Below are 16,037 nucleotides of genomic sequence, written 5' to 3'. Positions count from 1 at the left end.
CATTGCTGTGATGAAACACTGTGGCAAAAGCAAATTAGGGAGGAGAGGGTTTATTTAAAGACTTACAAGTCCTGAGTTACAGTCCATTGAAGGAAGCCAAGGCCGGAACTCAAACAGGTTAGGAACTTGGAGGCAGGAGCTGCTGATGCAGAAGCCATGGAGGGGTGCTGCTTCCTGGCTTGCTCCCAATGGCTTGCTCAGCCTGCTTTCTTACAGAACTCAGGGCCACCAACCCAGGTCTGGCACCATCCACAATGGGCTGGGCCCTCCCCTATCAATCAATTGATTTTTTTAATTATTTAAGAAAAAATTAGCTAGGACCCCGCAGGCCTGATCTTTTAGGGTCTTCTCTCAGTTGAGGTTCCTGCCTTTCAAACTACACTAGCCTGTAGTTTACATAAGACAAGCAAGCACACAAGGCAAGTGTTTTACAAGATGAGCCCCTTCCTAGCCATGAGTGGCAGGTTCCAATGGGGTAGCAGGAAGTGTCTCAGAAAGGAGCCCGTGGTTTTGAATTGCAACTGAGGGCTGAACAGTGAGTCCAAGGAAGGGTAGGTAGAGCTCGTGGTAAGCAGGTGTCATGGGTGGAGACTCTGCCACACACAGGCAAAAGACTGGCACCAACTAGATTCGACAGCAACTTGGTGAGCAAAGATGAGGAGTGTAAAGCAGGCGGAACACCCGGATTTAACTCAACAGCAGCCCTGGGGCTGAGGTTTGGGGGAGCAGAAAGACAGAATGGTGGGGGATCAAAACATTTGTTTCTTACAATTGGGCAGCTGGTAGGCTATGTACGTGCCTGAGTTTGGCCTGAGTCAACTGACCACTCATTCCAAAATGCCCAGTTGTTTCCCCTGGGGTAAATTTTTTTTTTCTTTTTGCTAGCATCAGATTCTAACAGCCATTCAGCCTGCCTATGCTGATGACAGTCTCTCTGCCCAGGTACAAAGACAGTTCGTCCCCTCCAAATAGTGGACAGGGCCTTGGCGTGGCTTCAGTTCTGAGTTTTGCTCTTTGATCAAGGATCCAGCAGATCTCTGTGATGAGGGAGGGCAGCTACAGTTGCGATTCAGTGTCAGGCGTTTCTGGAGTGCTTACTACTGCTGCTCCAGTGTTCAGTGGGCTTCACCTTGCACTTTCTATGTTTGTTTTTGTAAGTCTTTTATTGTGTAGCCCAGGTTAGTCTCCCAACACTGAATCCTTCTGCCTCAACTCATGGCCATGTACCATCATGCCCAACTTTGTTTTTTAAAACAGCGTTTCTCTGGAACTTGCTTTGTAGACCAGATTGGCCTCTAACTCAGAGATCCTCCTACCTCTGCCTTCCCTAGTGCTGGAACGAAAGGCGTGTGCCACCACTGCCTGGTTTCAGCTGTATTTCTTTAAAGTGTGTGTGTGTGTGTGTGTGTGTGTGTGTGTGTGTGTGTGTGTGTGTGTGGTGCTGAGGATCCAACCCTGCACTTGTACATAATCAGTAAAATCTCTACCACTGATCTACATCCCCAGATCCTGAAATGTTGCTTTGGAAAACTGTATCATGGCCAAGGTTAGTGATGTGGGATTGTAATATGGGAGGAGGCTAAAAGTGGAAAGATTGCAAATCCAAATTCTGATTGAGCTCTGGGGTGAATTCAAGGCCAGCTTGGGCAACTTAGAGAATGCTGTCTCCAGATAAAAACTGAAACAGAGAGGAGGTACAGTTTAGTGGTAGAGCATGTGGCCCTAGGTTAAACCCCAAGCGCTGAAGAGGGCGGAAGGGGGGCTGCCATTGTGACTCATCCCTTTCATCCTGGCACTCTTAGCCCTGGATATGCTGAGGCAGGAGAATGACTGTGATTTCGAGGCTAGCCTGAGTGACATAGCCATGTGGTTGGGGAGAAGGCAACCTGGGCTTATGTACACGAGAGCCTGTCTCAAAGAGGAGAAAGAGCTAAGAAGCTGAGGTATCATCTTGTGCATGTACTAATTCCATTAAAATTAGGATATTTCCTTTAGGTCAAGCATACGACCAAGTGCTAAGACTGCAGGCTAGAAGAGACAGACACTGTTCTGCCCTTGTGGAGCCTATACTCAGTGGTGAACAGACAGTAACAGGAGGGAGTAACACAGGAATTTCCATTACCCCCGCTTTGGTGTTAAGTGGACATTTGTCCAGCTTTTCTCAAAATCTAAGCAGCTGAAACAGAGGCCCCTATGCAAACAGCACCTGTGCCTGCAGCTACTGCTGGGATAGTTAAATAAGGGAGATGTTAAACAGGTCACTCATTGATCAAAGAGTAGTGTAATCACAGTTAATAGCATACAAAGTACAGAATGCAGGTGTGGGGACACAGCCTGGGGGGCTCGGAAAGTGTCCCTGTTGCCCAGAACTCCAGAATGCAGGCCAGGCTTAGATACCCAGGACAGTCCTGATAGTGTGATATTAGGTGACACATTATCTGCAATCCCAAATCTTGGGTTGCTGAGGCAGGTAGATTGAGAGTTAGTGGGTATCCTGGTCCAGTAGTGGTAGATGGAGTTCAAGACCAGTGTGATTGACTTTAAACTCCGTCGCCAGTGGAACCAGTGCTGAACCAGTGCTGCACAAATAGGCAGATTCTCTGCAGGCCTGGCCCTGAATTCTTTTTTGGGGGAGGGGGTGGTATTTGAGAAAGGTCTTGTCATATAGCCTTGGCTGATCTCAAGCTGGAGATTTTCCTGCCTCAGTTTCCCTAGTATGGGTATTGTGCGTGTCAGCATGCCTTCTAGCTGTTAGTCTCTTAGGCCCCTGCTGTAGACACTGCTGCCACTTGCCTAGTGCTATGTACGTGCTGAAGGCCATGCTGCTTTTCCGGTGACCGGCCTGGAGCCAGCTGCACAGCTTCTCTGTGGTCTTCTAATTGGTCCATATGGGAGCCAAAATTTGAAGATAGTGATCTTGGTTATAACCATATAGTTCATTAGTTTCCCCCTTTAAACAAATGCTGATTCATTCATTTTTGTTTATGTATATGCGTGTGTGCTTGCATGAGTGTATGTGTACCATGTACGTGGACATTTCTCTCCGCCCGCCTGTTCCCAAATAACTACTCAGAGACCTAATATTGCTTCCAAGTGCTCAGTTGATAGCTGAGGTTTGTTACTAGCTGACTCTTACACTTAAATTAACCCATGGTTCTTATCTGTGCTTCATCAGGCGGCTCAGGGTTTGTTGCCTCATTTTCTCTGCTTCCTTGGGGGCTGGCTGGCTTCTCCCGTCTCTCCGCCCCTCTTCATATCCTCAGACCCATTGTCCCTCCTAACTTTGCTGTAGGCCAGTCAGCTTCTCTATTAACAGCGAGAATGAATACACAGTCACAGAAGGGTTATTCTGTACCAAGTGCACGCCTGGTACCTGAGGAAGCCTTGAGGGGGCCAGACGGCATCGAATGCCCTGAACTGGAGTTGTAGGTGGTTGTGAGCCACCTGATGTAGGTGCCGGGAACCAAATGTCGGTCTTCATGAAGAGCCGTGTCTACTCTATCCACTCTTAACTGCTGAGCCATCTCTCAAACCCAAGACTCTTTTTAAAGTACAATTTCCATTTTGTTTTATTTTTCCCCCCCACAATCTGCTAAGAACTTTTATTTCCACTCTGCCAAGCTGGGAAGCACTCTTTTTAACTGGTTCTGGTGATACAGGCCTGGAATCATAGCTACTGGGGAGGCTGAGGCAGGAGGATGCCCCAGTCCAAGACTTGTCGGGACTGCAGAATAAGTAGAAGGCAGTCTATTTGGCTTCCGGTCCTCCTAACTCAGCCTCTTGGGTGCTTGGATTTCACTCAGGAAGCCTCATCTGGAAGAAGAGAAACAGCTCTCTGAGGTTACCCCTGCGTGTGTGCTGTAGCTCACGCACCCCCACACGCATTATAGACACATGTGCAATCATAATAGGTAAAAAAAGAAACAAAGCCCAGCTAAGAATAGTGCCTTAGCCCTTGCTGACAAATCACAGCTTTTGAGTGTGATGTACTGGCTCAGTGAGCTAGCCTGAGGTATGCTTCTTAGTTGTCGAGTGATGATCTTCTATGACTATTCACAACAACCTCATTATCCTTGTTTGTTTTTTGAGACAGGGTCTCTTTGTGTAGCTCTGGCTGTCCTGGAACTTGCTTTGTAGACCAAGCTGGCCTTGAACTCAGAGATCCACCTAGCTCTGCCTCCCTAGTGTTGGGAGTAAAGGCGTGCTCCATCAACACCTGTCCAGAACAGTCCCATTGAACCATGTGTGGTGTGCTTGATGATCCCTACCCCACAGGCTAGTCCAGTAAGCGTCTCCTTGGTAATAGGCTCTTCCCACAGTAGAATGGGACCCTCAGAATCCCAGACTTAAGGAAGGGCTGGACTGCCTGTCTGAACTCAGGGGCCAGCAACTGTCCGAAAGCCTACACTTGACTTTCACTCCTATCTTCCTGGCTTCCGTTCATACCCCATCAGTTAACCAGGTACCATGCCAGACCCTGAGGATGCTGCAGTCAGTGCCATAGAGGAATGCCTCGCTTTCATCTGGTCTAGTCTAGTGAGAAGATCAGAGTTGGTACCTGGTGATGACTGCCAGAAGGGGTTAAAGCCCTGGAGGAAAAAAGAAGTCACAGATTTGGAGGAAGGAGATGAGCTTTTCCCAAGGCCAGGGAGAGTGCTGAAGACCAGACAAGGAGTTTAAGTCTAGTGATCCCATAGAATCACTCTGTACGTTCTGGGCCCCTGGACACTTTGGGCCTGGGGAGCAAGTTATACACTTAGGATGCTCTGCCCTCCTTGTTACCAGAGCAGGGAGAAGGGACTTAGTAGAGTCAGAAGCCTTGGACCCCAGGGAAGGAAGATTTTATACTGACCCTTAGTCTGTTGGCCACCTGCCAAGAAGCCCCAGGGAGACCAAACCCGATTTACTCAAAATCAGTTTTTATAGAGCCATATAGAAAGCAGTTCGACTAGGTAGAATTTTTTTTCTTTTCATAAGTAATCTTTTTATTGAAGTATAATGTGGAAGTTGGACCATATGTGACTGCCAGTATCCACCCACTTTTCATGTATAAAAATGCCAGTTTCGTGTGATTCAACATAAGTGCATTCAGAATAGGGCACTCTCAGAAGTGTACAGCCCTGGGAATTCTCACAAAATGAACATAGCTGTATAACCAGTTCCAACTAAGAAACAGCTTTCCCCGGGCTGGGGATGTCGCTCTGTAAGCAGAGTGCTTGCCCAGCATGTAGGAAACACTGGGCTTGATCCAGAATCACAGAAAAGCAGATTTGGTATTACATGGAGCTACACAGCCAGTTAGAGGCTAGCCTAGGCAACATGATTCCCTGTCTCAAATCAACAATGAACAAAACCCTTTCAACCCTCAAGGCATCCCAGCCATTGAAGAGAGGAGGGAGAAAAAGAAAAGGTGGGCTGGAGAGATGACTCAGCAGTTAAAAACTTTCGTTCTTCCAGAAGACCTGAATTCAATACTCAGCACACACATGATAACTCACAACCATCTATAACTGCAGTTCAGGGGATCCAGTGCCGCCTTCTGAGCTCTGTAGGTACCAGCCATGCATACGCCCAGACAAATTACATACATAAAGTAAGTCTTTAAAAAAATTCTGCTTCCGGACTAGGAAATGGCTCGGTGGTAAAACACTTGTCTCTTATGTATAAAGTCCCGGGTTTGGTCCCCAGCACTCCTGGAAATATACCCTGAACATGTGTAAGTATCTGTAGCTGTGTGTTGAGTTCAGATTCAGCTTTCCAATGTGACTGCTCAATGCCTCCATTGTTATTTCACTGCCTGGCGCTTTAGTGAGGTCCCATGCAAAGAATGAATATGAGAAGACTCACCCTGTCATCCTAGCAATTGGGAGGTGCAAGTAGGTGAATCAAGAGTTCAAAGTCAGCCTTGCCTATGTACCAGTGTGAGCCAGCCTGGACTACATGAGACTACATCTTAGACAACGAGAAGAACCAAGGGTCTGGAGTGACGGCTCAGGTCAAGAGCACTTGCTGAGAAATCCTGAAGACACCAGTGTGACACAGGCATAAAAAAGCCCCACTGGGCATCTCACTCCAGAGTTTATTTTCCTGGGATGTGGAGGAGAGGGGAAGGTGGCTTGCTATGTACAGCCTTAGTTTAAAACAAACAAAAAACCATCGAAACAGTAAATAAACAAGGAGTGTGGAGGGAGTGTAAGGGAGACCCTGTGAAGTCAGGGAGTGAGTCCCAGTGTGTACTGGGGTATGAGCATTCATATTCTTGATAATGGAGCTGATTTCCAAGTTACTGACGTTTTTTCTAAGAGGGCCTCATTCAAATTTCTGTTTCTGCCATGGTGTTGTCTACACCTCTAAACCCAGCTTTTCGAAGGCTGAGGCAAGCAGATCTTGAGTCTAAAGCAAGTCTAGAATACATAGTAAATCTTAAACACAAAACCAAAAAAAAAAAAAACCTTTTTTTTCTGCTTGGGAATTTTTTTCCCTATGTGGGATAGAACTGGTGTGACCCAGGTTACAAGCTCCTGTAGGAAAGGCTTATAGTTGTAAACTTCATCTTATTTTACTTCTTACATTGCATAGGGTCTCCTGTGACCCAGTCTGGCCTTGAACCCCATATGTGGTTGAGGATGGCCTTGAACTTCTGGTCCTGCCTCTGTTTCCCCAAGGGTGGAATCACAAGCATGTACCACCATGCTGGCCTTCTTCGGCCCTAGGATCAAACCGGGGCTTCATGTGTGGTAGGCAAGTATGCTAATTGGGTGGTATAGACCTAGTTAGGCATGTTCGAGGCATACTTATTTATTCTTCAGCTCCAGCACCCGGGAGGCAGAGGCAGGTAGATCTGAGTTCAAGGCTAGCCTCATCTACATAGTGAGTTCTAGAACAGCCAGAGATACATAGTGAGACCCTGTTTCAGAGAGACAGGGATAGAAGGAGAGAGAGAAGAAATCTGTCAAAGTGTTTACTTTGTGGGGCCAAAATATAAGTAACTCACTGGGCAGTGATTTTGGAATGTGCTTATGTTCTTTTGTTGACTATATAAGGGAAGAGAGAGGGTTGAAGAAAAGATGGTCTCATATTGGGTGTGGTAGTGTATAATCTACAGAAATTGGAAACTGAGGCAGAAGGCTCACAAGTTTGAGGCCAGCCTAGGCTGCAGAAGGAGACCCAATCTCAAAGCAACCACAGATGATGGCCACAGAGTAGCCGCACCCATGGCGCTAGTAAGGGCAAGAAATCAAGAAGAGGCTGAGTTTGAATTTCTCTTTGGTTTGCTTTTTTTTTTTTTTTTTTTTGATTTTGAGAGACAGGGTTTCTCTCTCTGTATTGTTTTGGAGGCTGTCCTGGAACTGGAACTAGCTCTGTAGACCAGGCTGGCCTCGAACTCACAGAGATCTGCCTGCTTCTGCCTCCCGAGTGCTGGGATTAAAGGTATGCACCACCAACGCCCAGCTTTGGTTTGCTTTTTAATAAAGGTGCCACATGCACAAATCCGGGAGCTGGCCTGACCTCCCCTGATTCTGTGGTTCTAGACTTTCCAGTTTAAGGATTAGCTAGGAAAGTGTGTGTGTGTATGGGAGGGGGTGGACATTATCTAGTTCATCTGGAACCAGATGGTGTGCCCAGGTCTCTGTGCGAACACATTTACCAGGGGCAGGAGCTGGAGCGAGAGTTGTAGCTAAAGTTTTGGAGGTTGGAGGATGTGAGCCCATCTCCACTGGCTGTGTTCTGAAGATGAGTGACTTTGCTGGGATTGCCATAACAAAACATTACAGACTGAGAGGCTCAAAACTCAGAAATTGCTGGGCGGTGATTTCACACGCCTTAGATTCCAGCACTCTGGAGGCAGAGGCAGGTGGATCGCTGTGAGGCCAGAGCCAGCCTGGTGTATGGAGTGAGTTCCAGGACAGCCAAGACTACACAGAGAAATCTTGTCTCAAAAAACAAAACAAAACAAAACCAAACAACCCTAGAAATTTCCTAGCTCACATTTCCAAAGACGAGAAGTCTGGGACATTGACTAAGTTGCTTCCCTCTGAGAGGCTTCCTTGAGTTTTAGATAATTGTTTCTCTTATATCTTCAGATGGCCTCCCCATCTCTGGGTGCTGATTAATTCTTGTTGTAAAGACACTAATCTCAACCTGGTGTCCTCATTTTAACACAGTTACATCTTGAAAGGCACTATAAATGTGGCCTCATTCCAGATTATGAATGACTAGGACTTTTACATATGAATTCAATGATAGGCTAAAATGTTTTTCTTATTTTATGTTACGTGTACGCGTTTCTTTCCTAAACATATGCCTGTGCACCATGTGTGTTCCTGGTGCCCACCGAGGTTAGAAGAGGGCGTCAGATCCCCATAAGTGGAGATACAGATGGTTGTGAGCTGCCATGTGGGTGCTGGGAATTGAACTCAGATCCTCTGGAAGAGCAGCCAGTGCTGTTTAATCCTTGAGCCATCTCTCCAACTACCCAATGTGTAGATTTTGAAGATGAAATGGAGGCCGTTATGGACAGGAGAGAGGAGAGTGCCAGAATCCAGAAAAACCACAGGAGACAGGCATAGAGAGTGAACACAAGGTTAGGGTTAGGGTTAGGGTTAGGGCTAGGGTTAGGGTTAGGTTAGGGTTAGGGCAAACGCAGGTGGACAGTAGCTTTCAGTGGTGTCCCTGAGCCCTGAATGTGAAGTCCCTGAGCCCTGCATGCGGAGACCATTCAGGTTTGCTTTGTGGAACTGAGCATCAGCCAGTGATGTGAGGAGCAGAGGGGCCCAGCCCCTGCCTTCCCTTTCTGACGTAGTGAATTCTCTCCGTAGTTACTAAGTGAACATATTCATCTCTTCCTTATTCTGATATCCCAAAGCCTTGGGCTTCTTTTTAGAAGCTCTGAGGAAGGTCTGTGTTCTGGGACCCTGACTCCAAACTTACCTTGTATGATTCAGTGCTAGGAATAAGCCAGGACAAGAAGAATATCTAGAATATTAGTTGTTGGGGGAAGGGGAGAGAGGAAGAAGGAAATGGAGGAGAAGGAGCAGGGCAGGAGAAATGAACTGAGTAGCTGGGGATGTAGCTCACTTGGTAGAGTGCTTGCCTGTAACATATGAAGCTTCGGGTTTGATCCCCAGGACTGTATGAAACCAGCTATGTATGGTGACACCTGCAATCCCAGCACCAGCGCTTGGTAAGTGGAGGCAGGAGGTTCAAGATCATCTTGCCTTGTTGGTCTGTGTCCCCTCCCCCAGTCTTTTCATGTTCCTCCCCACCACCTCCAGCTGGGGACTGAACCCAGGGCCCTGTTCCTCCCCACCACCCCCAGCTGGGGACTGAACCCAGGGCCATGTTCCTCCCCACCACCCCCAGCTGGGGACTGAACCCAGGGCCATGTTCCTCCCCACCACCCCCAGCTGGGGACTGAACCCAGGGCCATGTTCCTCCCCACCACCCCCAGCTGAGGACTGAACCCAGGGCCATGTTCCTCCCCACCACCCCCAGCTGGGGACTGAACCCAGGGCCCTGTTCCTCCCCACCACCCCCAGCTGGGGACTGAACCCAGGGCCATGTTCCTCCCCACCACCTCCAGCTGGGGACTGAACCCAGGGCCCTGTTCCTCCCCACCACCCCCAGCTGGGGACTGAACCCAGGGCCATGTTCCTCCCCACCACCCCCAGCTGGGGACTGAACCCAGGGCCCTGTTCCTCCCCACCACCCCCAGCTGGGGACTGAACCCAGGGCCATGTTCCTCCCCACCACCCCCAGCTGGGGACTGAACCCAGGGCCATGTTCCTCCCCACCACCCCCAGCTGGGGACTGAACCCAGGGCCCTGTTCCTCCCCACCACCCCCAGCTGGGGACTGAACCCAGGGCCATGTTCCTCCCCACCATCCCTTGAGGCCCCTGGACTTGCTAGGTAAGCCCTTTACCACTGAGTAAATCCCCAACACCTCAAGGCTGTCTTCAAATATATACCAAGTTCAAGGCCCGTCTGGGCTACGTGTGACTGTTTCCTGTGCACACGTGTGTGCGTGTGTGCATGCACATGTGCGTGTAACCGCAGACACACACACACACACACACACCAAACAAAAACAAAAACCCTACACTTCTGGTTGTAGCACTTGGGAGGCAGAGGGAAGAGAATCACTGAGTTCAAAGCCATCTTGGTTTTCCAATCCAGCCAGGGATACACAGTGAGACCCTGTCTCAAAACAAACAACACAAAAACTAAGCCAAACATGGTAGCAGGTCCTTGAAGTTATAGCAATGAAGGAAGCTAAGGCAAGAGGATCCTTTGAGTACAGGAGTCTAAGGCCATCTGCGGCAGCTTAGCAAGACCCTGCCTGAAAAGAAGAGCAAAGAAAAGGAAGGAAAGGGCTGGGCCTCTGTCTCCATGGTAGAGCACATGGCTGGCATGCACAAGGCCTTGGGCTCAGTTTCCAGCACTGACAATGGGTGAGTAAATTAATGATGAGTGTCTTGCTGATCACCTCCTCTGAGTTAGTACACTATGAGGTCAGAAGGAAATAGCATTGAAGCAAATATCAAATATTTATTGACTGCTTATGCAATTCCATGTCCTGTGTTGAGCACTTAGTGTACATCCTGCTCTCAAGGACTGCTGGTGTGGCTTTTTATTGGCAGGATAGTTCGATGACTCCTTGAAGGTCCCTGGGTGGTCAGTGAGCTCCTGCGGCCCAGCCCTTGCTCCTGCTCTGGCTTCACCCCAGCCTTGGAGCCTCTCTGGGGAATGGCCAGGACTGGGGGGTGGGGATGGGGCGGGCATGGTGAGTCGGGCTGAGCTGAATGTCACTTCCTGTGACCCATCCTGTCCTTAGCCTGAGAAAGAACACGTTGTCGTGGACAGATGAGGGCTGGGACAATAGTGCCACGCCACTGCTGTGTGTTCCTATCAGCCGCCGTCTGAAGCTAGTCACAAGCTCACATGTACAGCCTTCTGGCCCCATTGAAAACAAAACAGCTGGCATTGTGTCTCATGAACCAAAATCGTGTTTCCTTCCTCCTCAGGGCCTTCCTCAGGGTCCCCTGAGAGAACGCAGCTGGTTTCTGAAGTGCCCTTCTCAAATGTCCAGGATGTCCCCTGTGCTTCCAGAGAACAGGAGAAGCCTGCCTCTGTGACAGCCTACAGAGCAGGTTCAGGAAGAAGCAGCCAGTGACCATTTTCTTTGGATTTTGAGGTGAGGAGGGCAGTGACCCATGAGTGAGAACCTGGACACATTACTGAACTCTAGATCCAGTTGGCAGAGCCTGAAGTGGAACCCAATCATAAGGTCCTCCACCTGTCCAGTCTCACGAAGCAATCTGACACATTGAGCACGTAGAAAGTCCACAGAGCTCAGTATAGGGATGCTCCTTAGAATGTTCTAGCATTGACACCCTATTAATAGATGCCCATCTGGAAGGGGCTGATGAAATCTGTGGCCATTAAACAGTGGGGGGAGGACTCTGTGAAATGTGGGTATAGAAACATGTTCAGGGATAACTGTGTTATAGGGCGGGGGTGTGATGGTACACACTTGTTACCCTAGGAACATCAGGAGTTCATCCTGGACTACAGCACACACACACACACACACACACACACACACACACGTTTCGTTTTTCAATACAGGGTTTCTCTGTACCTTTGGAGCCTGTCCTGGAACTCACTCTATAGACCAGACTGGCCTCAAACTCACAGAGATCTGCCTGCCTCTGCCTCCCGAGTGCTGTGATTAAAGGCCTGTGCCACTACCGCCCAGTTTTTGAGGAGCTATAATTTAAATTCACCTTAAGGTGAATAAAAATTTGGAGCCTTAGAAGCTATTTTTGGGTATTGAACAGAAAGTACAAAAGTAATACTTCAAAGAGAAAACAGAGATCAAGGTCGTGCAGGTCAAAGGAAAGAGTGCTTTATAAATCTAAGTACGGGAAGGAAGGTCCAGTAGAGGACCAGAGGAGGAAGAAGGTGGGCCAGTATGATGTCTGTCACGGAGGGAGAGGAGGCAGGAGGACCAGTGACAGGGACAGACTGGAGCAGAGACTAAAGTTGGTGCTGTAGTTCAGTGGAGTGGCCAAGCACGAAACCAATATGCCTGAGACCCTGGTCCTATCCTTAGCAGCCACCTCCAAAAAAAGAGACCCTGAAGGAGACCACTTAGGTAACCCCAGGGATTGAAGTGCAAGTATCCATAGGAAACTGCCTGTGCCTGGATGGTGTGTGTGTGTGTGTGTGTGTGTGTGTGTGTGTGTGTGTGTGTGTGTGTGTGTGTGTGTATGTGTGTGTGTTATGTATTCATACACATGCCAGTGCATGTGCCCACCTCTGTTCTCATATGTGAAGGCTACAGTCTAACATGAGATGTCTTCCTTAATCATGCCCCACTGTGTCTTTTGAGATAGGGTCTCTCTGAACCTGAATTTGACTCAGCTAGACTGGCTGCCTCCAAGGATTGGGCTGTCTTTGCCTCACAAACACTGGGATTACAGGTGCTTAGCCATACCTGATTGCATGGTGGCTGGAAAATATAACTTAGGACCTTATGCTCTCATATTAAGCCATTTCTTCAACTCTGCTGTCAGTTTTCTTGGTAGTATAATACCTAAGATTTGTTTGGATTAGGTACTCATTCACCGTTTTTGGTTGAAGACTGTGAATCTAACCCAGTACCTGGAATGCAGGTTAGGCAAGTGTTCCATCGCTGAGATATATACTCCTTCGCTGGCTTACTAACTCCCTCCTTGTTCTGAGCCTGGGTCTCACTATGCAGCCTGGAACTCTCTAGGCAGACCAGACAGGCCTTCCTCTATTTACCAAGTGCTGAGGTGAAAGACATGTGCCCCCACCCATCCCCTGCCGCTTGCCCATTCATCAAGTTTTCATTAAGCTATCTTTCCTGTCTGGTGGGAACAGCAGTGTGCAGAGTTGGTCCCTGTCCTCACAGAAGACAAATACTGAACAAGAAACTGTAAGGACTATTTTCTGTGCCTTGGATATCTCGGTGGCATTTCTGTCTCTCAAGCAGTCCTTTTCCCTACTACTGAATCTGGAAGGACCATGTGCCAACTGGTAAGGGCATCTATTAAACACCTTATCACTGGTTATGTCTTTGAAGTTTTCCTTTGAGAGGTGTAGCCCAGGATGGTCTTAAATCAGTGGTTTTGCATCATCTCCCAGAATGTACTATCATACCTGGCACTTGATCATATCATTTAATTAAAAAAAACTTCACAGTACATGATATACTTCTATGAAAATGTCTTTATAATGAATATATGCCAATAAAAAATAACTAGCGAGGGGTGGAGCGATGACTCAGAGGTTAACAGCATTGGCTGTTCTAATTGAGGACATGGGTTTGGTTCCAGCAGCCACATGGCATCTCACAACAGTCTGTTACTCCACTTCCAGGGGATTTAACACCTTCTTCTTGCTCTGAGTGCACTAGACATACACGCAGGCAACACATTTTTACATATGAGATGCATATATGCACACACACACGCTAGGGAAGGAACTCGGTGGTGAAAGCGTTTGAGGTGACAACGTGAGGACCAGGTCCTCAGTGCTTTGTGGGTGTGGTGGCCTGCCTGTAATCCCAGCTCCTGAAAGGTAAAGATGGGATCTCTGGAGAGCTCTGGCTTCAATTGAGATACCTTCCTCAATAAAGAAGATGGACCGATCTTGAGGAAGACTCCAGATGTTAATCTCAGGCTTACAGACACACATGCCCACACAAGCAAACACCCATACACACATGTGTGCAATGACATACTGTGCTGGCTAATTTCATGTCAACTTGGCACAAGCTGTGGTCATCTGAGAGGAGGGAGCCCCAACAGAAAAAATGTCTCCATAAGGTTGGGCTGTAGGTAGGACTGTAGAGAATTTCTTGGTTGGTGATTGACGGGGGAGGGTACACCCTGGGCTGGTGGTCCAGGGTTCTGTAAGAAAGTAGGCTGAACAAGTCATGGTGTTTCAGAACAGCATGTGCCTAATTAAGGCACTGATACATTAACAGAAACAAACAAAAAACAGTAAAAAAAATCCTCATTTGTCGTTCTTGTTTTACTACACATATTTATGGAGTGACACTCACTATGACTATGGACTCCCAATTCCTCATGCGGAGCCAGTGGTGTACACAGATGGAGATAATGTAGGACACACGCCAGGTGTTGTGGGGTCTCCTAAGAGACAAAGCCACTTACACTTGGTGTGTGTCTGTGTGCGGGGCTGTGGTGGGGTTGGGGAATGGCTGGCAGGGAAATCTCCTTGATGATGGTAATGGCCCAGTTGTTTTTACAGGTATTCAAGGCACAGTAAGAATGGGGGCATTTGTTTTGTACAAAAGGAGGGACTGAAGAGATAGCTCAGTGGTTAAGTGGACTTGAACTTGTTGCACTTCCAGGGAATTCCGGTTCAAGTCCCAGCCCTTACATTGTAACTCATAAAAGAAACCTGTCATTCATTCTACCAACTGAGCTATCTCCCCAGTCCTGAAACTTATTCCATAATCTGGACACTGGAGACCCTTATACTTCTTGGGAACAGAGCTGGTTAAGCCAGGAAAATAAGGTTTAGAATTTTATACCTTGTGTGGACTATTAATCAAAATATGAAGAATTACAGATGAAGTAGTGAGAGCCGAGTGTCCCATCTACTAGAGGCTAAGGTGGGAAGATTGCTTGAGTCTGCCTCAAAAAGGAAAAAAACATAAATAAGTGAAAATAAAGATTCAGGAATAAAAATAGTTTTCAGATATGTAAAATCTGAGATATTTACCACCTGAATTTGTCTTTCTAGGAACCTAGTGAAGGACTTGCCCCAAGGAAACAGGAAATGAGGAGAGAGATTGGACGCCAAGAGGCCAACAGCAAGAGCCAGGCGGGGGCTATCAGAGGCTTTGGCAGGTAAGGGGCCTGGACTTCACTGGGTGTCTCTTTCCCCCTTTCATTCCTTCTGCTGGTTCAGGAAATGAGACCAGGGCCTTGACACACAAGGCAGGTTCAATTGGGCTATATACCCACCTAGCAAATTAGAATTACTTTTTATAAGAATATAGGCAGGGCAGTGGTGTCGAAAGCCTTTAATCCCAGCACTCAGGAGGCAGAGGCAGGCGATCTCTGTTAGTTTGAGGCCAACCTAGTCTACAGAGTGAGTTCCAGAACAGCCAGGGCCACACAGAGAAACCCTGTCTCAAAGACAAACAAACAAACAAAACAAAACAACAAAAACAAAATAATAATAAAATGATAGTCTAAAATAGAGATTTTTTTCTCCTTAATTTGTACCATAATTCTTCCTCTTTTTTTTTTTTTTTTAAAGTTGAGCCAGGTATCCCTGGTTGTCCTGAACTCTGTAGACCAGGGATCCTAGAGCTCACAGAGATTTCCCTGCCTTTGCCCTCCAGAGTGTTGGGATTAAAGGTGTGGGCACCATACCTAGCTCTTGGGTTCCTTTCCAGCAACATTGTGATTGATGTTAACAAAGAAAAGCTATAGTTTTAAGATATGCACATCTCTGTTGTCCTCACTATATACTCAGTAATGACTATGTTAAATGACAAATGTGTTTACAGTGTTGTAGCCATTCTTTTACAAAACATATCTATAGAAAATAATCAGCATGTTAAGTTTTTATGAATTGTGTCACTTATATCTCTGTAAAAGTGGAAAAAACAGTCAAATAAGACATGTTTTAAAACCAAAAAAAAAAAAAAGAAAAGCTATAGTTTTGATATTTTTATATATTTTATTACTTTGAAAAGCATTTCCTTGGTTGGGGGGAGGTCTGGAAACCACTGTTACTTGGAAAAACTGAAAAATATGTAGACTCCCAGTTTAAGGTGGTGGTCCCATCCCCACAAACCCACTGGACATTGGAAGCACACCTGACTTCCTGAACATCACAGTAGAACCATTTCCTGGACATGCTGGCAACTTTCCCGTGTCATGAGAAGAGCTGTCTGCCTAGTGATAGCTCGGGGAAGACTCAAATTAGAAAGGAGGAAATACATGTCCTACTTATTTGGTAGAAA

The sequence above is a fragment of the Mesocricetus auratus genome, unplaced genomic scaffold, assembly GCF_017639785.1.
Source record: "Mesocricetus auratus isolate SY011 unplaced genomic scaffold, BCM_Maur_2.0 Super-Scaffold_6730, whole genome shotgun sequence".
NCBI lineage: Eukaryota > Metazoa > Chordata > Mammalia > Rodentia > Cricetidae > Mesocricetus > Mesocricetus auratus.
The sequence above is the reverse complement of the archived record's forward strand: the minus strand, read 5'-3'. Positions refer to the sequence as shown.